Genomic DNA, 26,506 nt, shown 5'->3' with positions numbered 1-26,506 from the left:
TGAAGGGCTTTCTTAGGGTGCTGGAAATAGTTCATATATTGATCTGGCTGGTGGTTATAATGACATGTAAAACTTGTTTGAGTTGGACAATTAAGTTGTATACTTTATGTCTGTTACACACATACCCCTAATTAAAATACAGTGTTGTATACTTTGTTTTATGCCTCAGGCAATTCTAGCTATGATGCTATCAGTCTTAGCTAAGGCTCCCTGTATTAGTTTTCTGTTGTTGCATAATGCATTGTCCCAAATATATCAGATATTATCTCACAGTTTCTATGGATTAGAAATTTGGGAGCAACTGAGCTGGGTGGTTCTGGCTATGGGTCTCTTGTGAGATTTCAGTCCAGATGCCAGCCAGGGATGCAGACATCTGAAGGCTTCCCAGGGCTGCTGTAGATGCCTTGCAAACTGTTTGCAGGAGGCCTCAGTTGCTCATGACTTGGGGCTCTCCATAGGGTTTCCCCAGAGCCCTTAAACATGGAAGCTGGCTTCCCCTGGAGCAAGTGGTCCAAGAGAAAGCAAGAAGGAGGCTGCTATGTATGTCCTGATCTTAGAAGTCATCTTTGCTTTCTCCACATTTTATTTTAAGCCAGTGTTATGGTTTATATCTAAAATGTTCTCCCGAAGACTCGTGTGTCTGGAAGGTGATTGGCTCCTGGAGGTGCTGTACTCATCAGTGAATCCATCTGTTAATGAGCTCAGGAGCTGTATGTGCTGCTAGGAGGTGAGACCTGGTCACAGGTGGGTCACTAGGAGGGGCTGGAAGTGTCTCTCTCCTCCCCTCCTCCCTCCATCACTCTGCTTCCTGCTGCCATGCCATGAGCTGTTTCTCCTCTGCCATGCTGCTCTGCTTTGGACCAGTGGACTATGGACTGAAACTTCTACAAACTATGAGCCAAAATAATCCTTTCTTCCTTTAAGTTGTGGGTATCCAGTATTGTGTCTCAGCAAAGACAAACTAACTTGAGACAGTTATACTCTAGGAAAGAAAATTAGGTTCCACCTTCAAAAATCACTTTAAAAAAGACCTGGCCATATCACAGGTCAAGCTGATACCCTATATAATTGGGTATAATAAATATTAGTTTATTAAGGTGCTACTCCTTGCGGTTCAGCACATTTAAAAAACTCCATTTTGACTCATGTGGTCCTGAACTAAATGTATCAGCAAGAGATGGTTCCATTTTAACCATTTTTGTGGCATCAATTTTGAGCCAAGACTGAATATTATTTAAACATTGTCTAGACTTTTATATAGATGGAGTCATATAGCATTTAATGTTTTGGTTAACTTTTTCCCTCAATATAGTTAATATTGAGAGTCTTTCATGTCACAGTGTATATATCAACAATTCATAGCTTTTTATTGCTGAGTACTATGATTAGCTCTGTTTTTGAATGTTCACAGCAGTACTATTTAAAATAAAGATGAAAACAACCCAAGTATTCATCAACTGATGGATAACTAAAATGTGGTAGATACAAATAAATGGAAAATTATTCAACCATAAAAGGGTATGAAACACTGACATGCTATAACATTGTGCCTGTACTAAATGCCATTGAAATGTACACTTGAAATGGTTAAAATGGTAAATTTTATGTTATATGTATTTCACCATGACAATAGTAATATATGCCATATAAAAACTTAGAACATATAGATAAACAAGGTGAAATAAAAATCTCTTATCTATATCTGTCTACTCATTCTATCTCTTTCGGACTCAATACAGACAGAATTTGTTCTACATACAATTTGTAACCTAGTTTAATATGTCATAAATTTATGTTCACATCAAATATGCTTTACAGAACTTTAATGGCTATAATATTCTGTTGACTTGAGGAAAGGCATTTTCTTTGGTCAGATTCTTATTACTGAACAGTTAGGTTAAATCTATTGTAAATAATACTGAAATATCTCTGTAGATAAATTTTTGCCACATTTGGGATTATTTTCTCAGGATAAATTCTGTGATGTGAATTTATTTAGCTAAATAATGTAAACATTAAGAAAAGTGATACTCTTTTTAGAAGAGTTGTAGATTTGGAAAAAAAACCCCAAAACAAAAAACAAGCACAGAATGCCTATATGTTTTTCTCTCCCACAGTGCTTCCCTTATTATTATTATCTTTTTTTTTTGCTACCGGAGATCCCTTATTATTAACATCTTATGTTACTATGATATTTTGGAATAATTCTGCTTTGTTTTGTTTTGTGGGACTAGGGATTGAACTCAGGACCTTCATACTGAGCTACATCCCCAGGTCTTTTTTATTTTTTATTTTGAGAAAGAGACTTGCTGAGTCTATAAATTGCTCAGGCTGGGCTCACACTGGAAATCCTCTAGCCCCAGGCTCCCAGAATTCTGGGATTACAGGAATGCACCACGACACCTCGCTCTTTTCTTATAATTAACGTGTCCATATAGATACATGATTATTTACTAAAGCCCACACTTTGGTCAGACTTCCTTAGGTTTTATCTGTGCCCCCTTTTATTCCAGGATCCTACCCAGGACACCACATTACCTTTAATGGCCAGATCTCCTGGTAATGACATTTTCTCAGACTTTCCTTTATTTTGATGATCTGGAATTTTGAGGAGTATCAATCAAGTTATTGTGGGCTATCTCTCAACTGAGATTTGTCTGATGTTTTTCTCATGACTAAACTGGGGCAATGGATTTGGGGGAGGAAAAGCAGAGAGACCGTGAGCTGTTTTCTTCCCATCATCTCACGGGTATGTATTACCAACCCGAATTATGACTATTGGTGTTGACCTTGTCATCTTGCTGTGGTACTGTTTGTCAAGATTTGTCACTTAAGGTTACTCCACCGTCCTTCCCTAGCCTGTCCTCTGCAGGTATGTCACTTTGTGCACCTACACTTAAGAGTGCCAAATGCAAATGTTTTTAAAGCATTTGCTACAAATAGTGACATCACTTTCCAGAAAGATTATTTTAGTTTTTATTCCCAGCAGCATAAAAACATTCACTTTATTGCAAGCTTGTCAGCATTAGCCATTAGCCTTTAGAAATCTTTGCTGAGTCTGGTGTGGTAGCACACACCTGTAATCCCAGCACTTGGGAGGCTAAGGCAGGAGCATCATGAGTTGAAAGCCAGCCTGGGATGCATAGGAAGACCTGGTCTCAAAAATAATAAATAAATAAATAGTCTGATGATTTGAAAGGGGAAAAATGGCATTGCTTATTAATTTGTATTTACTGGTTTATTAGAGAGTTTATATACTTAAAAATAATATGTGATGGTCATTTGTATATTTTCTTTCAGAGATTCCCTGCACATATCCTTTGTTCATTTTTAGAAATTAAGATGCTTGTCTTTGTTTTACTACTTTTCAGAATAACAACATTTTGTCTGGTCACTTGTGTTACTAGCCCTTCAAAAAAGTTTTCCTTTTGCCTTTAAACTATATTATGGTACAGAATTTTCATTTTATGTAATTGGCTCTGTAGGTTCTTTTTCTTTATACTTTATATCTTTGTTGTCATGTTTAGCAAGTCTAAATTTATATTTTGTAAAATATCAGATGATGGGTGGCCTTGATTTGACTGGACTGAACTTTGTGTTGGAAAGAGCACCACTGGATACATTTCAACATGGATAACAGTAAACTGTGGTCTCAAGGGATTCTGGGATTATTTTTAACATTTTGAAGAATCTCAAAGTGGAACTGAACTGGCTGATATATGACCCTAAATTCTTGGGCCAGAAAACCCCAAAACAGTAGACTACCATAATAGGCATCTTGAAAACATGTGTTTGACCAACGAACCTCAGAGGATCCAGGACCAAGAGCAGTGCTTGTGAAGAATAAGGCTAATGTTCTCACCACCTCTATTAGCTTGCTGTGACACAGTGCATAGACTGGGCAGTTTACAAACAAGATTTCCGTCTCCACTGTTCTGGAAATCTGAGATTAAGATGTTGGCAAGGTCGATTTCTTCCGAGGCCTCATTCCTTGGATCATAGATGGCTGTCATCTCCCTTTTCTGTCTCCTTCTGCTCATCAGATTTCCTCCTGTCTCTCAGGCACCTTTCCACGTAATCCTGGCAGCCACAGTTTTGGGTGAAGCAGTCCAGCGAGGCACCAGAAGCAAAGTCTGTGGAACTTTGACTTCTAAAACAAAAGGGTCCACTCAGGTGTAAGACAGGAAAGACCCAGAAGGGGATGGGGGCAGACAGAAGAATCCGGGTGAGTGAAGAGTTTGGAGAGAAGCCACAGGGTCACATGTGGATGTGGGCTCTCTGTGTCCCACCTCTGAGCCCAAGGCCTCATCGATAGGGGCCTGAGAAGAGGAGGTGCTTGTGCCTCAATTCCTGGCCACAGCCTGAAGCTGGGGAGAGAGTAGGCTGGAAAACCTCTGGAAGAAATGCATCACGTCACATTGATGTGGCAGGGAAGGAATGACGTCTAGGTTCAGATGCAGAGGATGGGAAGCTGCCCAGCCGTTCCCCCACAGGTCACCGTGGCATAGGAAGTCTTTCACACTGTCCAGAAAGATTCCATATAGGATAAAATTTTGCAAAGAAACAGCAGCAGGGAGTCTGCCAAGGATGAGGTGTGAGAACCAGTTGAAGACAGAGGTGCATTCACCATGGCCCACCCAGGTCATTTTTTTTTTTTTGGTACCTGAGATCAAATTCGGGTCCTTGTGCTCACTCAGCAGGCGGTGAAACCACTGAGCTAAATCCCTGGCCACCCAGGTCATTTTCAAGGGAGCGCCTGACGTGGTAATGCCTAGAGGCAGATGGAACAAATTATCACCAAGAAGGGTAGCCCTTAGGTAACCCCTGAGGAGCTCAGATTCAATTCCAGGGAAGACAGGAAGAGGAGAAAAAAAGAGAGGAAAGAATTTTAAACTCAGTTGTGACTGAATTATAAACTTGAATTGACTAAGACACGACTGAATTTGAATGAATTTATCTGAAAGTGACAAGATTAAATTTTCTCTGCTTTGAGGCAGAATGGAGGCTCAAGACAGAAATTACACTCAATTATAGGAGAATAGAGAAAATTACATTTTTGCACACTTAAGTCAGTGACTGTGAAATTTGTACTGGCTCTAACAATTACAGGCAGCCAGGTGTCAGTAAAATCTCAAGAACAGAACAAGGAATCATTATGTGCTCTTCTTCCAAGTTATTACCGGATCTCACCAATAGCTTAAAAGGTCAACACAGTCAGTGCCTTATCATCAGGAATCATGATGAAGCTCACTCAACTTTTTATTCAAAAGGTTCCCTTTATATCAGAATGCATAGCCAAGTCTTGTGAGGTAGAAAAATATTTTGCAGAGCCGAGGCAGTCCAGTCCAGATTATAACCCTATTGCCAAAAGGAGGAAAATGTAAAGTTGGAGGTGGGGCTGGGTATCTCTTTTTGCCCCTGCAGATCCACTCTCTACGTCTCTGTCCCCAGCTCTCTCCTGTCCTTGGAAGCAGATCCCTGTGGATGCATCACTAGGGCTCCTGTTGTTGAAATGCATTGGCAGGAAGGAGCAAAGAGGAAGGAAGAAGAGTGAGTTGGGATATTAATTCCCCTTCTTCCCATCCTGGTCCCCATGGGTGGGCTGTAGCTCTATCTGGAAGGGCACAGTTCCTGTCAGGCAACCCTTTCTACACAGCTACCCTTTCTGGGTTCCAACAACCACTCTCCCGGTTTGCAGGCCAGGGTAGTAATGAACTGCCCAAGAGTGTTGCTCTTTTCCTTGGAGGGTCTCTGAAAACTTTACCCACACCCTTGAAAATGATTGCCTTTGTTAAACACCTCTCTAATGACTTGCTGAGTCTACTGTGGTGTTCTTGGCTGATGGATTGGGGCAGTTATAGAAAGTTACGTGCCATCTGCATGAGTATGGGGAGTGGACCATGGTGACATCTATGATACAGAGGGCATGTTTCCCCTGTGCAGCCTTGACTGAGAAGGACTAATGATTTCTTATGTGACATGCCTACTTGTAAGCAAGTTCCAGTCTTTGGTGCATGATTCTGGTTGTACTTCTAGATCTTTCAAGTCTTAGTGTCTTCATTATAGTGATTATTGCTGTGGATGTGAAAAAATGATAATCAGTAGAAACTTTTGGATACTAAGGGGCTAGTTGTTCTTTTTAGAGCAGAAGAAAGCACTTCTATGCTATGGGTTTTTAATAGGTAGACAATGGCTGAAAATTCATGCTTGGATTGAAAAGAGGGAAATATTATTGGAGTTTTAGGGGCTGGGACTCTTTCTGGAGATTATTTCTAGTTTTTTTGGTGTCCTGAACAAAGGATTGGTTAAGACAAGTGCAAAAGATAGCAAGATTTTTTTTTTGTATTAAATTCTTTTATTGGTACATTGTAGGTATACAACACAATTACATTTCTCACTGGGAATTGTACTTTTACATAATGCATCTTGGTTCTTATTTTTTCCCCGTTCCTAGCCCTCCCTTCACGCCCTCCACTCTTCCCTATTTAAAAAGACTTTATTTCCATTTCTCATCATTTTTCCTTTCCCTTCTTTCCTTTCCCCTGCCCCTCCCACTACCCTTACCCCTTTGGACCTTTTCTTCCTATTTTACATTATCGATTTTTCATTCTAATCATTGGTACATTTTAGGTATACAATATAATGACATTCATCATTGGAAATTTGCACCTTTACATAGTCTCTCTTGGTTCTTATTTTCCACCCTTGCCCAGCCCTCCCTTCAACCCCTCCAGTCCTCCCTATTTACAAAAATTTTGTTCCTATTTTTCCATTTTCTCATATTAATCCCACTCCCTTCTATCCTTTCCCCTAGCCCTCCCACTTCCTTCCCCTTTGCCCCTTTTCTTCCTATTTCACATTACCTATTGTACATTTAGTCCTTATTTACACTTTCAGTTTCTCACACCAGAGAAACTATTCAGTATTTACACATGTGTGTCCTATTTATTTCACTTAAGAGTATCCCCTCAATATGCATCCACTTAGCTATAGATGTCTCTAATTTCTCATTTTTTATGGCTGAGTAGTACTCCATTTTATTAAAAAAACCACATTTTCTTTATCCAGTCTCCAGTTGATGGGCATTTGGGCTGTTTCCAAGTTATAGCTATCACAAACTGTGCTGCTATGAACATGGGTGCACATATATCACTGTGGTATGATTCATTTAATTCTTTGGGGAAGATCCCCAGCAGGGGAATAGTGGGGTCAAATGGGACTTCCAGTCCTAGTTCTTTGAGGTATCTCCATACTGATTTCCATAGTGGTTGCACCAGTCTACACTCCCACCAGCAGTGGAGCAGGGTTCCTCTTTCCCCACAGCCCCGCCAGCATTTGTTATTGGTTGATTTCACGATAGCAGCCATTCTTTCTGGAGTGAAGTGGAATCTCAGCATTGCTTTCATTTGCATCTCTCCAATGACCAGTGATGTTGAACATTTTTTCATGTATTTATTTGCTATTTCTACTTCTTTGTCTGAGAAATGTCTGTTCATTTCAGATGCCCATTTTTGGATTGGGTCTTTAAATTTGGGAGGTCTGATCTTTTTAAGTTCTTTATAGATTCGAGATGGTAGACCTTTGTCTGAGGAAGAGCAGGTGAAGATTTTTTCCCACATTGTGGATTGTCTCTTCACACTGCTGGTGGTTTCTCTTGCTGTGCAGAAGCCTTTTAATAAGAAGAGATCCCACTTGTTGATTGTTTGTGCTAGTTCACGGGCAATTGAGGTTTTGTTCATAAAATCTTTTCCTACACCGATGTCTTCAAGGGTTCTACCTAACCTCTGTTCCAACTGGTTCAGAGTTTCTATTTTAATATTTAGATCTTGAATCCATTTTGATTTTAGTTTAGTGCATGGTGAGAGATAGAGGTCTAGTTTTAATCTTTGGCAAGCTGAAGCCCAATTTTTCCAGCACCATTTGTTAAAGAGGCTATCTTTCCTCCAGTGAGGGTGTTTGGCTCCTTTATCGAAGATGAGATGGCTGAGTGTGTCTGGTGTTGTTTCTGCATCTTCTAATCTGTTCCACTGGTCCTCAGGTCTGTTTCTTTGCCAGTACCATGCTGTTTTTATCACAGTAGCTTTATAGTAGAGTTGCAGGTTGGGGATTGTGATACCCCCTGCCATGTCTCTGTTACCTAGAATTGCTTTTGCTATTCTGGGTCTCTTCTTGTTCCAAATGAATTTTTGGATTGTTTTCTCAAGGTCTATGAAGTATGCTGCTGGGATCTCAATTGGAATTGCATTGAATCTATATAGCAGTTTTGGAAGTATGGCCACTTTCGCTATATTAATCCTTCCTATCCAGGAGCAGGGGATGTCTGTCCATTTTCTGATATCATCTTCAATCTCTCTTTTCAGAGTACCATAGTTTTCAGAGAAGAGGTCTTTGATTTCTTTCGTTAGGATGATTCCTAGGTATTTCAGTTTTTTGGATGCTATTGTGAAAGGAATTATTTGCCCTATTTCTCTCTCAGTGAGTCTGTCATTGGTGTAGAGGAAAGCTATTGAGTTTTGTGTGTTGACCTTGTAACCAGCTACTTGACTGAATTTGGTTATTAAGTCTAGAAGACTTTTGGTGGAGTTCTTGGGGTCTTCTATATAGAGTATCATGTCATCTGCAAATAATGACAATTTGACTTCTTCATTACTTATCTTTATTCCTTTTATTTCTTTCTCTTGTCTAATTACTGTGGCTAATGTTTCCAGAACTATATTGAACAAGAGTGGTGATAGTGGACATCCTTGTCTTGTTCCTGATTTGAGTGTGAAGGATTTAGTTTTTGACCATTTAGTATGATAATGGCTGTTGGTTTTTCATAGATGGCTTCTATCAGTTTGAGGTAAAGACCATCTATTCCAATTTTTTGTAGGGTTTTTATCATAAATGCATGTGGGATTTTGTCAAATGCTTTTTCTGTGTCTATGGAGATAATCATATGGTTTTTGTCCTTGGCTCTATTGATATAGTGTATTACATTGATTGATTTGCATATATTGAACCATCCCTGCATTCCTGGGATGAATCCCACTTGATCAGGGTGTATGATCTTCTTGATGATCTTCCGCATTGTTTGCCATTATCTTATTAAAGATTTTTGCATCTATGTTCATTAGTGAGATTGGCCTATAGTTCTCTTTTTCGGTTGGGTCTTTCTCTGCTTTGGGGATCAAGGTGATGCTTGCTTCCAGGAATGAATTTGGGAGTATTGCTTCCCTTTCAATTTCATTGAAGAGTTTCAACAGTAGTGGCAGCAGTTCCTCTCTAAATGTCTTGTAGAATTCAGCAGTGAAGCCATCAGGGCCCAGGCTTTTCTTAGTTGATAAGTTTTTAATTACATTTTCAATTTCATTTGTTGATATTGGGTTGTTCAGAATTTTTAGGTCTTCTTCATTCAACTTTGGTAATTCATATGTCTCTAGGAATTTGTCCATTTCTTCTGTGTTGTCCATCTTATTGGCACATAGGTTCTGGAAGTAGGTATTGATGATCCTCTGGATTTCTGCTGGGTCTGTTGTCATTTCACCCTTTTCATTCCTAATTGCATGGATTTGGGCCTTTTCTTTCCTTTTTCTGACAAGGTTGGCTAAAGGTTTGTCACTTTTGTTGATTCTTTCGAAGAACCAACTCTTGGCTTCATTGAGTTTTTGTATCATTCTCTTAGTCTCCATTGAATTGATTTCTCCTCTAATCTTTATAATTTCCTTCCTTGTATGAGCTTTGGGGTTGTCCTGCTCTTCTTTTTCTAGAAGCTTGAGGTTCAGCATCAGGTTGTTTAATTGGGGTCATTCTGTTTTCCTAATATGCATATTCACTGCTATGAATTTCCCTCACAAGACTGCTTTCATTGTGTCCCATAGATTCCCATATGTTGTATTGTCATTGTCACTTAATTGAAGGAACTGTCTGATTTCTTCTTTAATTTCCTCTCTGACCCCTTGGTTATTCAGAAGTGTGTTGTTCAATTTCCATGTGTTTATGAAATTTTTTGAGTTTCTCTTGCTATGGATCTCCAATTTCATTGCACTATGGTCTGATAATATACAGGGGATAACTTCAATTCCTTTGCACTTACTTAAACATGTTCTATGTGTGAGTATGTGGTCTATTTTTGAGAATGACCCATGTGCAGCTGAGAAGAATGTGTATTCTGATTTTGTGGGGTGGAAGACTCTGTAAACATCTGGTAAGTTCATTTGTTCAAGAGTTCGATTGAGTTCTAGTATTTCATTACTTTTTTTTACTCTAGTTGATCTATCTATTTGTGACAGTGGGGTGTTGAGGTCCCCCACTACAATTGTATTAGTGCATAGATGACTTTTCATGTCTGTTAGTATTTGTTTTATATAGTTGGGTGCACTAGTGTTTGGTGCATAGATATTTATGATTGTCATCTCTTCCTCTTGGATCCTTCCCTTTACAAGGATGTAGTGTCCTTCTTTGTCTCTCTTAATCAGTGTTGGTTTGAAATCTACTTGCTCTCCAAAGAGGATAGCTACTCCTGCTTTTTTGGGGGTTCCTGTCTCATGGAGTATTGTTTTCCACCCTTTAACTTTCAGTCTATGAGTTTCCTTTTGAATGAAGTGTGTTTCTTGTATGCAGCATATTGTTGGATTTTGCTTCTTGACTCATTCTGCCAGTCTATTTCTTTTGATTGGTGAATTGAGACCATTAACATTGATGGTTATAACTGAAATATATTGACTTGTCATTGCCATGACTTTTTCTTTTTGTTGGGTTCTCCCCTTTTACATTTAATTTCTTGTCATGCCAGATGGGTTCATTCTGCTTTGCTTCCTGGGGTTGTGATCCTCAATGTCTGTTCCTAGGATATTGTGTAAAATCCTTTGGAGTGCTGGTTTGGTATTCACGAAGTTCCTAAGGTGCTCTTTGTCATGAAAGTATCTTATTTCTCCATCCATTTTGAAAGATAGTTTTGCAGGGTCCATCAATCTGTGTTGGAGGCTGTTTTCTTTTAGGGCTTGGAATATGTCACTCCAAGCTCTTCTTGCCTTGATGGTTTGTGTTGAGAAGCCTGCTGTGATTCTGATGGGCTTCCTTTGTATGTGATTTGTTTCTTTTCTCTGACTGCTTGTAGAACTTTGTTCTTCTGTTGTGTTTCTGGAATCTTAACAATTATATGCCTATGTGTAGATTTTTTTTGATCAAGGCTATTTGGAGTCCTATATGCCTCACTTATTTGTATGTCAAGCTCTTTTCCCCTAGATAGCAAGTTTTACATTTATTAAAGGTAGGAAATGAAATACGCTCTGCAGAGCAAGTGTGGACCAATTAGAGTTGGAAAAAAGTACACTCTCCAGGCTGAGAGCCAACCACTGTGAGAACACAGGGGCTGAGAGCTTCATGGTGGCAATCTTTTGTACTCCCCACTCCTCAGGCTGATGTCAAAAACCTGCTTGAGTTTGAGTGAGAATCAAAGAGCACTGTTTTCCTGCACATATACTGAATATCTGTGATTCACACCCATTTGCCTGGCCACTTTGCCACACCCTAATCTCTTGCCTGGGAAGAAAGAAGTCATTTGACATGTTCAGCCTCTGTTCATGCAGCCAGCAGTGTTATTTCCTTAGAAATTGTGATCTCTCCAGCTCCTGGCCAATGTTTTCTTGTTTGGAGAAAGTTCCAGAAGCTCTGAGTCTTCCTTCACCTTGATATGCTTGACAGAGATACATTTCTTCAGTTTTTCAATGTTCCTTCTGCCATTAGGTCAACTTTATTTATTTTTTATTTATTTATTCTGGTTTTTTGAGACAGGGTCTCACTGTGCAGTCCAGGCTGGTCTTGAATTTACAATGTAGCCCAGTCTGGCCTCAAACTTGAAGTGATCCTCCTGCCTCAGCCTCTCGTGTGCTAGGATTACAGGTGTGCAATACCACACCCATCTAATCCCACTCTAATCCTCCTTTAACTGGAGGATTTTGTTTGTTTGCTTTTATTCAGAGCAGCTTCCTTCTAGACACTGCAATGACAATTGGGTCCAAAAGCCTCACGATATATTAAGAAGCCAGAGCCTTGAACTACGTCTTGTGTGTCAGAATCACTTTTATAGTGCGGAGACAAAACTGCCACTGCAGGGGATTTCAAGGGAATAGTTACCATTGTCTTTTCAAAGACTTGCTGCATACTGAGAAGCTCTGGGCCTGGCATTGGGGCACAGTTCTTGCCTTGAACATGAAGTGATCTGTTTGCAGAAGAGAAATCCAGCAAAGACCCAGTGATGTCTATTACTCTGCTCTATTCCTAAGAGCCTGTCAGACAGCACCGCTTCAAAACACACAAACCATGTCTCTCATTGGTCAGAGAAAGCCCTGAAACCTAGTCCTGGGTGGTGTGGTAATTCGGGCAAACGTGGGAATTGTTTTGCTCTCCAAAGCTGAGCCTCTGGGAATGACCACCAATAGCCAGAGGCATTTAGTCACCTCAAGCAGCCTGCTCTACCCTTAGTTCTTACCATCCAGGATTCTACAGCATGAACGATGACGCTTTGTCTTATAGATACATTGCCCAATTGTGGAAATGGTTTTTCCTTAACTCCTCTCAAGAAGCCAGACAAAGCTTCAGGAAAGCTTTTATGGAGGGGGCCCTGGATGAGAATTCAGACTCACTGAGCTCTTTGATACTTGACATTGACTTTGAAAGAATCTCTTGAAATGTCCTTGTCTTCCTTGCTATATGAAGTGAAGGGCCAGAACTCTTAGTGGTTCTTCCTGCGCCACTGCTGCAAGGCAGCCAAAGAGGTAGGTTAAGGGTCATGATTGATAGTCTCTGGCCCTTTAAATCCGGTATCCATAGCATCACAGACCAAGTCATTATTATCCACTGTTGCCCTAGGGAGCTGGCTGGGACCCTCAAAGGAGGACTCCATCAAGGGAAGCATGCCAAAGCCTGCCATTACCAACCTGGCTTTTGGTAATTGGAATCCACATAGGGGCCCCAGGGAGCCCATTATGAAAACACCTATTTCCATACACTCCCAACCAACCCGCTAAACAATTTGTGCTCTTGCTGAGGGAGACCCCTGAGGGATTGAGAATTCCTCTTCCGGGTGACACTGAGAAGACAATCACATGATTTGGGTAAGTGTTATAAAATGAATCTCCTGCTCACTCAGACTTCTGAGGAAACTCATTTCTGCATAGTATTATTTTAGTCAAAAGAGTGTGGGTTTCAGTAATTGAATATATACACCATCACTGTCAGGCAATTTGGACGTATTTTATAGAAATGTATCTTTTTCTACATAATAGCATGATCGAAAAGTCAGTTCATTGCTACACACCCAAAAGGAGTATTAAAATGCCTCACAATCCACTTTTTATCCTTGTTATAGTTGATACTGACACATTATTATTAACTAAAACCCATAGTTCACTGCTTCTATTGTGCATTTTAAGTTTTTGAAAAAGCATAATGTCATCTGACTACCATTATAGTATCAAACAGAACAGCTTCCTTGCCCTCAGAAAAATATGTTTCACCTATCCTTCCTTTCTTCTTCCCCAGCCCCTGGCCATTACTGACCATTTTATTGCCTTCATTGTTTTGCCTTTTCCAGAATGTCATATAGTTGGAATTTGGGCAAAGATGGGAATTGTTTTGCTCTCCAAAGCTGAGCCTCTGGGAATGACCACTAATAGCCAAAGGCACTTAGTCACCTCAAGCAGCCTGCTGCGGACAATATGTAGCCTTTTCATATTGGCTTCTTTCATTTAACAATGTGCATTTAAGCTTTTTCCATGTCATTCTGTAGCTCAATATCTCATTACTTTTCATCACCAAATAATACTCTATTTTCCTATAGTTTATCCATTCACCTATGAAAGGACATGTTAGTTGTTTCCAATTTTTTGGTGATTATGAATAAAGCTACTAAAATATTCATATATGGGTTTTTTTTTTCTGTGTGAACAGAAGTTTTCGAATTACTTGGGCAAATGCCTAGGAGTGTGGTAGCTGGATCATATGGTATGACTATATTTAAGCTTTGTAAGACACTGCCAAACTGTGTTCCAAAGTGACTGTACCATTTTGCATTGCCTCCACAAGCAATGATGCTCTTCATCTTCACTAGCATTTGCTTGTTGTGTTTAGAATTTTAGCCATTCTAATTGATATGTAATGGTATTTATTTTTGTCTTAATTTGCACTTTCCTAATGGCATATGATGTGACCATCTTTTCATGTGCTTATTTGCTGTCTATACAGCTTCCTTAGTAAAGTTCAGATCTTTTGCATATTTTAAATATTGGGCATGTTGTTGGATTTTAAGATTTTGGGGTGTATTTCTGGTTAACAGTCCTTTGTCATATGTGTTATTAGTACACATGTGTAGTATATGTTTACCTTTCTTGTGTGGTGTTGGTACAGATACACAACACATCCCAATTCCTTTTTTCATTCCTCTCCTTCTCCTCTCTTCCCCTGGATCCCCTTCCCCTTTGAGAAAGATTTCTCTCCCTACTTCCTATTATATGTGTTTTACCAAGATTTTCTCCCAGACACAACAGGGTCTTTTACACAGGAGGAATTTTTATTTCTAATGAAATCCAACTTGTCAATTCTTTCTTTTCAAGGATTTTGCCTTTGGTGTTGCATCTAAAAAGTCACCACCAAACCAAAGGTCATTTAAATTTTCTCCTTTGATAGCTATCTTCTAGAAATTTTATAGTTTTGAATTTTACATTACAGTCTGTGATACATTTAGTATTAATTTTTGTAAAGGGAGTAAGATCTGTGTTTGAAGTCTTTTTTTTTCTTTTTCGCATGTTTGTCCTATTGTTCTAGCACCATTTATTGGAGGAAAAAAACCCAGTCCTTTTTTCTACTGAATTGGCTTTGCTCCTTTGTCAAGGAACAATTGTCTATACTGATGTGGATATATTGATGCATTATTATTAACTAAAACCCACTGTCTAGACAGTGTGGGTATATTTGTCAAGGAACCATCGTCTAAGCTGAGGTGGGTATATTTCTGGGCTTTTGACTTGTCTATTCTTTTAGGGTGCCACCTTCTCTTGATTACTGTAGTTTTATAGTAAATGTTTAGGCCTGATAGTGTCAATTTTCTGGCTTTGTTCTTCAACTTTGTGTTGGCTATTTTGGTCTTTGGCTCTTTTCATATATATTTCAGAATCACTTCCTCAATATCTACATAGTATTGGGAAGGATTTTGAGTGAGATTATAATGAGTCAAATGGGAAAGAACCAGCATCTTAATAATAATGAGTCTTCCAATCTATGAACATGGAATCTCCCCATTTATTCTTTGATTTTTCATCAGAATTTTATAGATTTCCTCACATAGAACTTGTACAGTTAGATTTTTTTTTTGGTATCGGAGTTCAAACTCGGGTCTTTGTGCTTGCGTAGCAGGCGACGGAACCACTGAGCTAAATCCCCGGCCCTAGATTTATACCCAAGTATTTCTTTCTTTTTCTATGATAGTGTAAATGGTGTTGTTTTAAATTTAAAATTAAAAACTGGGCATGGTGGCACATGCCTGTAATCCTAACATTTGAGCGGCGAGGCAGGAGGACTGTTGTGAGTTTGAGGTCCACCTGGGCTATACAGTGAGTCCAAGGTCACCCTGCACAACAGAGTGAGACTCTTGTCTCAAAAAAAAACCCAAATAAATAAATTTCTAACTGTTCATTGCTGATATGTAGGAAAGCAATTAAGTTTTGTAAACCTGTCCACTTTCTAAATGACTTCTTTGCCTTTTTCTTGTTTCCTGTTTCTTAAAAAGAGGAACTCAAGATTCTGAGAAAGATTTTAGATGTTTTACAAAGTAACAGACTTAAAATTTATAGAAAACTGAGCGGATAGTACAGAGAATTTGTATGTGTCCCTCCCTCACAGCTTCTCTATTAGTATCTTACACCAGTGTGATACATTGGCTACCACTTTAAATTTCAAGGTTAACACAGCAAGGACATACTGAATGCTGTTAGGCATGTACAAGCATGTTCCTTGTCTTCATGGAGTTTACATTCTCACTAAGGAGCCAGGACACAATTCTTCTATATCGGCAACTAACACAAAATAATGTACAAAATTTTGAGGTATTCTAAAGTTAGTTCCCTTTATTAAATATTTGTTTCAAAGACCAGAAACACAAAATAAACAGTAAAACAGGCCCCACAGTAACCACAGGCTTGCCCTCACCTGACCCCTACTGCAGCCATGTGAACAGGACAAGCAGCAGCCATATCCTTCTGGTTGGGAGAAGAAGACCAGGTTGTTTGGATGCCACGCTGCCTGGCCTCCCATCCACTCTCTGCCCGTTACAAGGAGCTATCTTTGGGAGGCAGAAGAATCAAGAAGCCTCCTTGCTGCCCCAGAGATATGCATGCCACCAGGACAGCATGCTCGGAAGGCACAGAATTCCAGGATTATGTATCATATGAGGAGAAACTGGTACCAAAGGATGAGTGGGAGCCTGGAAGTGAGACAGGGCAAGTCCCAAGAGCTTTCCTCTGCCCAGCAGATCTTGATGCTGAGTGCTCTGAAAAGGAAGGGGTACCGGCCAGCTCCTCTTCTTCAGAGTTCTCACTCTGCCACCTCTTCTTTTTGTTCTTGTTCTCTCCTGAACATAAATTCCTTGCTCTTGAGGCTCTTGCCTAGCTGCCTGGATGATGACTTGGGTGCTGAGCCCCGAGAGGAAATGGATTTCTTATCCATCTTTACTTGGACTTTCTTCTTCTTTGACTTGTCCTTCTTAGCAGACCGGCCCAGGCCCCTTTCATATTCTTTCACAGCTTTTTCATATTCCAACCTGACATCCTCAGCCTTGTGGCCCCACTCCTCCTTCATCGTTTTGGACATCCCCTTCCAGATCTCACCTGCCTTCTTGGACAGATTCGCGATGCTGATGCCAGGGTGCTCTGACTTGATCATCTCTCGGCTGGCATTCAGCCATAGCACGTAGGCGGACAAAGGCTGCTCGGGGACACTGGGGTCTTTACCCTTCTTCACCTCCACAGTCTTCTTGTGGCCTTTGGGATCCTTGGCCATCTTGGCCTTTTTGAGGCGTTTCTGCTCTTTCTCATCCTGGTCACTCTCGCCTTCATTACTGGAGGAGCTGGCAGAGGCGTTGCTGTCAAACTCCTCTGCCACATCTTCTTCCTCTTCCCCAGGGTAGAATGACTCATCCATTTCCTCTCCCAAGTCATCACTGCTGCCATTGGCATTCTCTTCCCGGATCTTGCCCTCCTCCTTCATCTTCTCCAAGTAGGCATCGTGTTGGTCTTCGTCAGCGTCAGTGTATTTGTGGTAGCTTAGATTCTTGCCTTCTTTCAACCCTTGGCTTTTGATGTTGAGCTTTTTGGCACTGATGAAATCAAACAGCTTCCCATACTCCTCCTTCTGGATGCTGCTGAAGGTGTACCGAGTGCCCTGCTCGGTCTCAATGTCCAAGTCAAAAAAGCGAGTGGTGGCGATACCATGGGCAAAGCTGACAAAGGTGATCTCCTGGAAGCTGATGTGGAGGGGTGGCCTGTGGATGTAGACGAAGCCCTGCTCCAGTGGGTACAGCAACCCTGAGCCGGCCTTGTAGGAGCAGGTGATGCACTGGGCCCCCAAGTGCCCTTGGAAGTTGCCAGGGACTGTGATCTTGCAGTTTACGAGTGCTTTCATGATCTGGCTGAACACCTCGTAGAGCAAGCCTGACATGTCTTTGGTGAGCTGTCCCTCAAAGCGCTTCTCTAACTCCTCATTCATGTTGAGAGTCAAGGAGATGTCCTCATCCTTGGAGAAGAGGAGGATGAGGAAGTGGTAACAAGTCTGGCCCTGCTTGATAGGGGGGTCCAGACTGATCACAAAGAACATCTGGCGCTGGTCCTTGCGGGGTAGCAGGAAGAGGTGCAGCATGGTGCAGTAAGGGATCTTATAGTCGAAGGTCTTGCCGTGCAAGTGCAGGAAGGTGGGATAGATGCGAATGTCATAACGACCCCGAGGAGTTAGGCACTGCAGCTCCTGGAAGATGCAGATGGCATCTACAGTGGCCCGGATTGCATCTGCTTTTGACAGCACATTCTGGGCGAAGGCCTCCACCAGGTCCACACCTTCCTCCTGGGAGGGAGGGACATAGAAGTGCATCTCCACGAGGGAGACCTCTGGATTATCATTTTGGTGAAACTCCAGGGTCACTTCATTCTTGCTGGTGGTGCACTGGGACACACTGCTGAGGGGTATCTCGAAGACAGGCTGGTCACCAATGTCAAAGGAGAGCAGTTGCCCACCAAACTTTACTGTTCCCCAGTTCCAGCCCTTCACACACAGGTCCTTCTCCATGAGCTCAAGGTGATAGTGAGTTTTGAAGAAATCAGAGAGTTTCTGAAACACTGATTCTTGGAAGCCATCATACTTGTAGACATGGCCATTCCTTGTGAGCAGTTTAAGTCCATGGCCCAGAGCTACCCGTCGCCAGATACCTTCCGTCAGCTCCCAGGCCTGAATGTTATTCACTTTGCCCGTCTTGCTGCTCCTGAAGATGATATCCTGGTGGTTCAATTTTAGATGACCCTTCTTCATGGAGCCTTTCACCTCCTGATAGATGTCATTGAACTCCAGCATTTCTGCCATGTTGACTTACAAGTGGTGGCCAGGAGCCAGGCTCCACCTCCTGAGTGGGTGTGTGGATGCTCAGCCAGCTGATAATCTTTTCAACCCGTGGCTGTCCAACTGCCAGGCGGAGGTAGGCGCGTGGGGCACACGGAGGATGGGAAGGGGTGCGGAGAAGTTTTCCCCGCGCCTGCGCAGCCTAGCGTCTTGCTAAAGGGTCATATACCGGAAGTGGAAGTCGCGCATGGACGATTGGGTTTTAGCAGGCGTCCTCTCTTAGCAAAGGGGAGAGATTAGTGTAGTTTTAGTAATAGTAAAGAAAATGAGAGCTAGGAAGGCTCTGGGAGGGTGGTGGGATTTGGACAGGTTCAGGTAGGTGATAGGCAAAGTGTAAGCAGAACGACTCATGCACAAAGATTTTGAGGCAGGAATATTGATGGGATGAATTTTATCACATCAGCCAGAGATTTTGAATGTTGGTGTGAGTAATCGGAAGTTGATCAAGTGCTTAGATTTGGATTTCTAATCAGATCTTTTTGGTCTGGTTCTTATAAGCCCTTTGAGTTTTGGTTTCACACATCTCTCTAGGCAGATACTCTGCACGTTTGGCTTCTTTGAATCATAATGAAAGGCTCATGCCAGGGTGTATTTCTAAGGAGAAAAATTGTCCTTTTGGGGAAGAAGTTACCGTTTGGGGGGCATCGTTTTTTCATTTACGAGACTAGAATTTTGTGTATACATATGAAAAAGGAAGCAACCAATTTGGAAGAACAAAATTGTGACACAGACCCCATGGGGAGTTGCCCTGAGTTCTCCAGGCTCTTTGCCTGCATTGAAGTCACTGTCTTTGGAGAGCTTTTGTCATTTCTGTTGGGCAAGAGAACCTTGTGGAGTTTTGTAGGGGGAGGAAGCAATGAGGGAACTGAATGAATCTCATTGCTTTAATATCATCTCACTACTACAGGAAGAGTAAGGAGGACAATAAATGCCTAATTTTTCCCTCTTGGTCTTAGTTAACTTTCTTCCAGAAGTCTCTCCAGATTTGTATTTAATTGCTTATTCAGATCAGTAATAATAAGACTGCGGGGACTCAAATTCTGACAGTGAAAGAATACACTAATATTTCAACTTTGATCACTCTTTCCCCCCAAACATTACCTTTCTTCCTAATCTTTCCCAACTCTTTTGTCCCCACTTCCATTTGATCCTAAGGGCAGCCACAAACTTGATCTCCCCAGCTATCATCTATCTTGTAGTGACTGAGTTCAAAACATTGCAGTTCCACTGGGCATGGCTGTGCATGCCTATAGTCTCAGAGCTCTGGCAAGCTGAGGCTCGGGCAAGTTCAAGGCCAGCTTCAGTAACTTAGCAACTTAGCACAAAGCTCTGATTCAAAATTAAAAGGCCCAGGGCTAGGAATGTAGTTCAGTGTGAAGGCCCTGGGTTCAATCCCCAGTACCACAAAAGACAGACTAACGAGTACTAGAGTCAGCTTGGATCTATTCTTTTCTTCATGAAGTCTTAGTCGTTATTCTTCACAATTATCTCTCCCTATCACAGGACAACAGCATTTTGGCTATAACTCTCCCACACATTCTGGATCAAATCTGGACTCTTATTTTTCTCTTTTCCAGTACCAGGGATCGAACTCAGGGCAATCTAGACTCTTTGGCCTGGATCTCTTCTTAAGCCTCATAAGACTGTTCCACTTATTCCCCCTCTCTTTAGTCTGATATTGTCCGTGTTTATTTCTCTGTCTGGGATTTTACTCTTTCCTCTTCCTCTAAAGAACAATTTAAGTTCTACCTTCTCTATGTACAATTGCCATTTTGTGCACATAAAAATATCAGGTTACATTTAAATTTCAGACAGACAAAAAATAAAGCTTTAACAATATAAGACATACTAAAATACCACTTATTTGTATGAAATTGAAGCTAAATTGAGCAATCCAGATTTTATACCTCTATGGAATCTATTCTTAATGGTTCAACTTTCTCTTATCTCCATTTTTAGTTCCTAAAACACTTAATTCAGTCTTTCAATTTATGCTATCTTGAACTTATTAATTAAATATACAGTATCAACTGTTATCGAACAAATATTCAATATCAGGCACTGTGTGAAGTGCTTTTTATATAGTAGTTAATTGAATTCTTAAAGTAATGCGATAAAGTTGGAACTACATGATACCCATTTTATAAATGAGAGAGCTGAATCTTTGAGAAGTTATTTAATTTTATTTTGTCCATTCTCCCAAAGCTAATTAAGAACTTAAAATTTGATTTGTCTATAGAGAGACTAACTTTTTCTGGTTCCCTTGGTACTGTTCTGTTTTTTAAAACCTAGAGTTATACACCCTATGAACCTTCTCAGTTCTGGGCAAATTTTTTATATTTAACTTCAAAGCCTGGGATTCTGCCCCACTTCCCAGCCTTTAGAGTTTTCATTTTGTTCCCCTTTATGTTATAAAGTCCTTAAGGACAGGGGACTATTTAGTGGAATTTACTGATTTTGAGAATTACTTGACAAGTGGGAGTAGATGCCTTCCTCACTGACCAAACCTCTTCTCTTGGGCCTCTTTTGGTTGCAGAGCTGAGGACTGTGTGGATCAGTGTGCTTGGGGGTGGCCAGTCTTAGATACAGCTAAGATGTGAGCATGACAGGTGCCCTTGCAGTAGAGGCACATACATTTCATAATGTCACTGGATTTGCCTACAAAGACACTCCGGTGGTGGCGAGCCTATGGCACGTGTTCTCTCTCTCTCTCTCTTTTTCTCTCTCTCTCTGTCTCTCTCTCTCTGTCTCTCTCTCGCTTTCTGTACCAGGGATCAAACTCAGCACCTTGAACTTGCCAGGAAGGCATGGCGCCATTGAGCCACATCCCCAGCCTATTTGTTTTTCTTATAAGACAAATGATGTTAATGTATCAGTTGTTTTTTCTAAACTACAACCTCAGTATTCAAATTTTAATTGCAGAATTGGCATTTTGTGCTGAATGAGTGGGTTTTGGGTTGCACTTTGGGCACCATCACTGCTAGGCTATTGCTATTAGCAACATTCCCTCTTATATTGGTGAAAGTGTAACTTCCTACCAGGTGTGCAGTGTCTCAAACTTGAGAGACTCTCTGCTAGGAAGTCTGGGTTAAGGAGTGAGAGAGGCTGGAGAAACCAAAGGCAGGGTGCCCTGAGAAGTGGGGTTCCTAGGATGGGCAGCCAATCTGTCAGCACCTTACTGGAAGGGTCAGTACCCTACCATAGGGTATGGTTGTTATTTTTTGCTGGAGCTATGCTTTTTGTTCAATGGGACAAATATCCCAAAGACTATATATTATTACTTTATTATATAACAGCCTAGTAGTTAAAAAATGATATGTGGGTGTTATTGTTATGCCGCAAAGTGGTTAATGAAGTGTGACAGAAAAGGCAGGAAAAATAGATTTCTATCCCCCAGGGGCATCTGCATAACTTGTCTCTATTTTGAATGGAGTTTGTTATTGTGCACACATTAAATATAAAAACCGAGCTGTTTGTGGAGAAATCACTTTTAAAAAGCATTTGCTGAATTGATAAAGGCCAAGTTTATTTTTAACTGTTAAATTTACTTCAAAATACTTGAATTCTTTTATTTGCTTGTAACATTTAGGTTTTTTCCTTATTAGAGAGTGTAATCAGCATGGGGCATAAAGGTAGGAGTTTCCATTATGAAGAGTGCTGACCTATTCCAGTCTTTCCCTTATTAGAAACTCATGCTGGCTTTTCTGTGGCCCTGTAGGACAGTCTGTGAGGCTCTTAGTGTGACATTCAAGGTCATTCTGGCCCTAATCTAACTTTCTAGCTCACCTCCTACTAGTTTCTTACAGTAGGCTCTGCTCCAGACTGTTATGGACTGAATGTTTATGTTCCCCCAAAGTTCATATGTTGAAATCTAATCCCAGTGTGAGAGCTTTGGGAGTTGGTGCCCTTATAAGAGATCCCAGAATGCTCCCCTCCCCTTCCACCATGTGAGGTCACAATGAATAGACGGTGGCCTGTGAACCAGGAGGAGAATTCTCGCCAGACACTGAGTCTGCTGCTGTCTTGGTCTTGGACATCCAGCCTCCAGAACTGAGAATAAATCTCTGGCGTCTGTAAACCACCCAGTTTGTGGAATTCTGTCATAGCAGCCTGAGTGGACTAAGGCATAGATTCCTCTATTGCAAACACACGTTGAACTTTTCAGCCTCTAAACCTTTTCTCTTACAAAGCACCATAGTTAAGAGTTTAATCTCTGAATCTAGACTGCCTAGGTTCAAATTCTGGTTCTGCTAACTCATCGTGCACTCTTGGGCGAGTTGCCTAACTGCTCCAGGCCTTGATTCTCCAACTGGAAAGATGGAACTAATGATACTTATTTTATAGGCATAAAAGAATGAAGGTACTTAAAATAGTGCATAGCACACATTAAACATTCAATAAATGTTAGCTAGCTCCTCCTTTACTTATCGAGATCTAATTATTTTCCCCATCTACCTCTAATGTCTGTTCCTTGAAGCCTTCCCTGACCACCGCATCCCACAATGTGCTCCCCCTTGGGAAATACTGAGAGTCAGCACTGTTTCCTAGGCAGGTAGTTGCTTTTCTTCTTATCCTTGTGTCTTAGGACCACAGCTATGCATTGAGCGTTGCTTTGAGCCGGGCCTGTACTCAGTGCACAACAGTTTGAGGTAGTTGTTCTTTATCTCACTTTACAAAGGAGCAAACAAGCTCAGGGAAGTTAAGAGGCATGCTAGGGTTGCAGACTCAGTGAAAGATGATCCTGGGCTTCCATCGCAGGCTGCCTACGATCACGCCCATGAGACTCTTCCTTCTTTTCCAGGAGTGAATCTAACACTCAATTAGAGCTTCCACACTGCTCTTTGAGTACGAGGTACTCAATGGATTTCTGGTGATTTGATGGACCAATATGCAATTTGGTTGCCTTTCTAAGTGCTATTCAGTGCCCCAGGACTGTGATTATCTTGAAGATGATAAAGATGTTTTTTTGATGGGCCTTAAAAAAAAAAGGAAGACTATAAGTTATTCTTCTTTCACTGAACTCCACAAGAATATAAAAAAGCAATTCTCATTTCTTCTTATCTTGACTGTTATCTGCTGTTTCAAATATGGTTAGCGAAGGATTCGGAAATAATCTTATCAATGCTGTTTTTGTCACAAAGGAGACTTTCAACTTTCTCGTGAGTCAGACTAACTGTTCTGTCAATGGCTTGCTTTGGTTAGGTGACTCATTCAATCCATCGGGGACAAGGTGCAAGGTTGGTGGCAGTTCCAGTGAGTCTGATTTTTGACTCCCAGTCAAGATGTTATTAAAACCACTGATGGTTTATAGTCAACTGGATTGGGAACTTAGGTCATATGTGAATTTCTTGCATCTTTAAATTTCTACACATGACATAAAGGCAACCTCTGTGATTTCTAAATGCTGTGGACATAGTAATCTGTTTTTACTGAGACTGAAGTCCTAAGAACCTGCAACATTCAATCAACACATACTTACTGAATTTGTGCTATGTGCCAGATATTATTCTAGGTACTTGGGATATAGAAGTGGAGAAACAAAATAAAATTCTTGCCTTCTTGGAACTTGTTTAAAAAACTTTTCTTTTCATATGAAAAAGTTTTTCCAATCATGCATAATAAGAAAGAATAATATACCATAATTCAGCTTTAATAATTTTACCATTTTATTTTTCATTTATCTTTCCCACCACACACTTAACTGCTAATAGAGCATCTTAAAACAAATCCCAGACATGAAACATTTTATTATACAAAGAGTGATAAAAAATATGACGAATCCTTAAATTTTAAAAAACCTTATTATAATAAAAGATACATTGTTAAAATGATGGATTAAATATATTTGAAGTGAGGGAGTGTTTTGAGTATTTTGAGGGTGATTTCATGGCAATGTGTCTTTTAATGTTTTGTTTTGGTTTTTTTTGGTACCAGGGATCGAACTCGGGACCTTGTGCTTGGGAGGCAGGCACGGTGCCACTGAGCTAAATCCCCGGCCCTGTGTCTTTTAATGCAATAAATCTTTTACTTAAACATTCACTATATTTTATACCTAACAGATATGGCTTTAAAAAAAACATCATGAAGTCCCTATCATATCCAACACCATTAACAAAAATTTCTTGATATCATTTAATAGTTCATGTGGGTTAAATTTTCCCCAGTTATCTCAAGTATTTTTTTTTTCATTTGCTTGAATCTAGATCCAAACACGATCTGCACATTACAGGCTGTGGATAGGACTCTTAAATCTCTCTTATTTATTTATTTGTTTATTATTTATTTTGAGAACAGGGTCTCACTAAGACCCTAAATTGCCCAGGCTGGGATGAAACTTGTGATCCTCCTGCCTCATCCTCTCAGAATGCTGGGATTATAGGGGTGTACCATCACACTCAGCTCTTTAATCTCTTTTGAGCTTCCATTATTTTGTTGGTTGTAGGAATTGATTCTTTGTCCTGTGGAAGTTCTCACATTCTGTCTGTGGGTAATTGCATTTTTATTATGGTTTGGGTCTAGATGTTCCCCCAAACACTCATGCAGTCATAGGTGGCTTTTTCAGAGGTGGCTGAATCTAGAGTGTGTGATGCTGGGATTAAGGGTATGTGATTTCTTTTTTGTTGTTGTTGTTGCTTAAATTCTTTTATTGGTATATTTTAGGTATACAATACATTTACATTTATCATTGGGTGCTTGTACCTGTACATGATGTATCTTAGTTCTTGTTTTTTCCCCATTACCTGTGCCCCCTTCACCCCCTGCACCCTTCCCTATTTACATAGATTTCGTTTCCATTTTTTTCTTTTCTCATAATTTTTCCATTCTGTTCTTTCCTTTCCCCTTCCCCTCCCACTTCCCCTTCCCCTTTGGAGCTTTTCTTCCTATTTGAAATTATCAATTATTTGTTTTAATCCTTATTTACACTTTCAGTTTCTCACACTAGAGAAACTATTTGGTATTTACACATGTGTGTTCTATTTATTTCACTTAAGAGTATGGCTTCAATATGAATCCATTCAGCTATAAATGTCTCTAGTTTCTCGTTCTTGTTCATCTCCAATTTCATCGCACTATGGTCTGATAATATACAGGGGATAACTTCAATTCCTTTGCACATACTTAACCATGTTTTATAAGTAAGTATGTGGTGTATCTTGGAGAACGACCCATGTGCAGCTGGAAAGAATGTGTATTCTGATTTTATGGGGTAGAACACTCTGTAAACATCTGTTAAGTTCACTTCTTCAAGAGTTTGATTGAGTTCTAGTATTTCATTACTTATTTTTTGTCTAGTTGATCTATCTATTTATGACAGTGGGGTATTGAGGTCCTCCACTACTATTGTATTAGTGCATATATGACTTTTCATGTCCATTAGTATTTGTTTTATATAGTTGGGTGCACTAGTGTTTGGTGCATATATATTGTCATCTCTTCCTGTTGGATTTTTCCCTTTATAAGGATGTAGTGTCCTTCTTCATCTCTCTTAATCAGTGTTGGTTTGAAATCCACTTGATCTACAAAGAGGGTAGCTATTCCTGCTTTTTTTCAGGTTCCTGTTGCATAGAGTATTATTTTCCACCCTTTCACTTTCAGTCTATGAATTTCTTTTTAAATTAAGTGTGTTTCTTGTATGCAGCATATTGTTAGATTTTGCTTCTTGACCCATTCTGCCAGTCTATTTCTTTTGATTGGTGAATTGAGACCATTAACATTGATGGTTATAATTGATACATATTGACTTATCATTGTCATGACTTTTTCTTTTTGTTGGATTCTCCTCCTTTGCATTTAATTTCTTGTTGTGCCTGATGGATTCATTCTGCTGGGCTTCCTGGGATTGTGATCCTCATTGTCTTTTCCTAGG

At 40.3% G+C, this 26,506-nt stretch overlaps 1 protein-coding gene and 1 pseudogene across 1 annotated transcript in view; one reads left to right on the top strand and one right to left on the bottom strand.

The window, feature by feature from the left end:
- Clip4 (CAP-Gly domain containing linker protein family member 4) overlaps positions 1-26,506 on the top strand; it is a 131,169-nt gene that overhangs the window by 10,805 nt on the left and 93,858 nt on the right. The window lies entirely within an intron of this gene.
- On the bottom strand, positions 16,084-18,753 carry LOC101700480 (FACT complex subunit SSRP1 pseudogene; annotated as a pseudogene).

This window comes from Heterocephalus glaber, unplaced genomic scaffold, assembly GCF_053883595.1.
Source record: "Heterocephalus glaber isolate CG9 unplaced genomic scaffold, H.glaber_assembly_v1.0 deba00001457, whole genome shotgun sequence".
Lineage (NCBI taxonomy): Eukaryota > Metazoa > Chordata > Mammalia > Rodentia > Bathyergidae > Heterocephalus > Heterocephalus glaber.
This window is presented reverse-complemented; position numbering and strand designations above follow the sequence as displayed.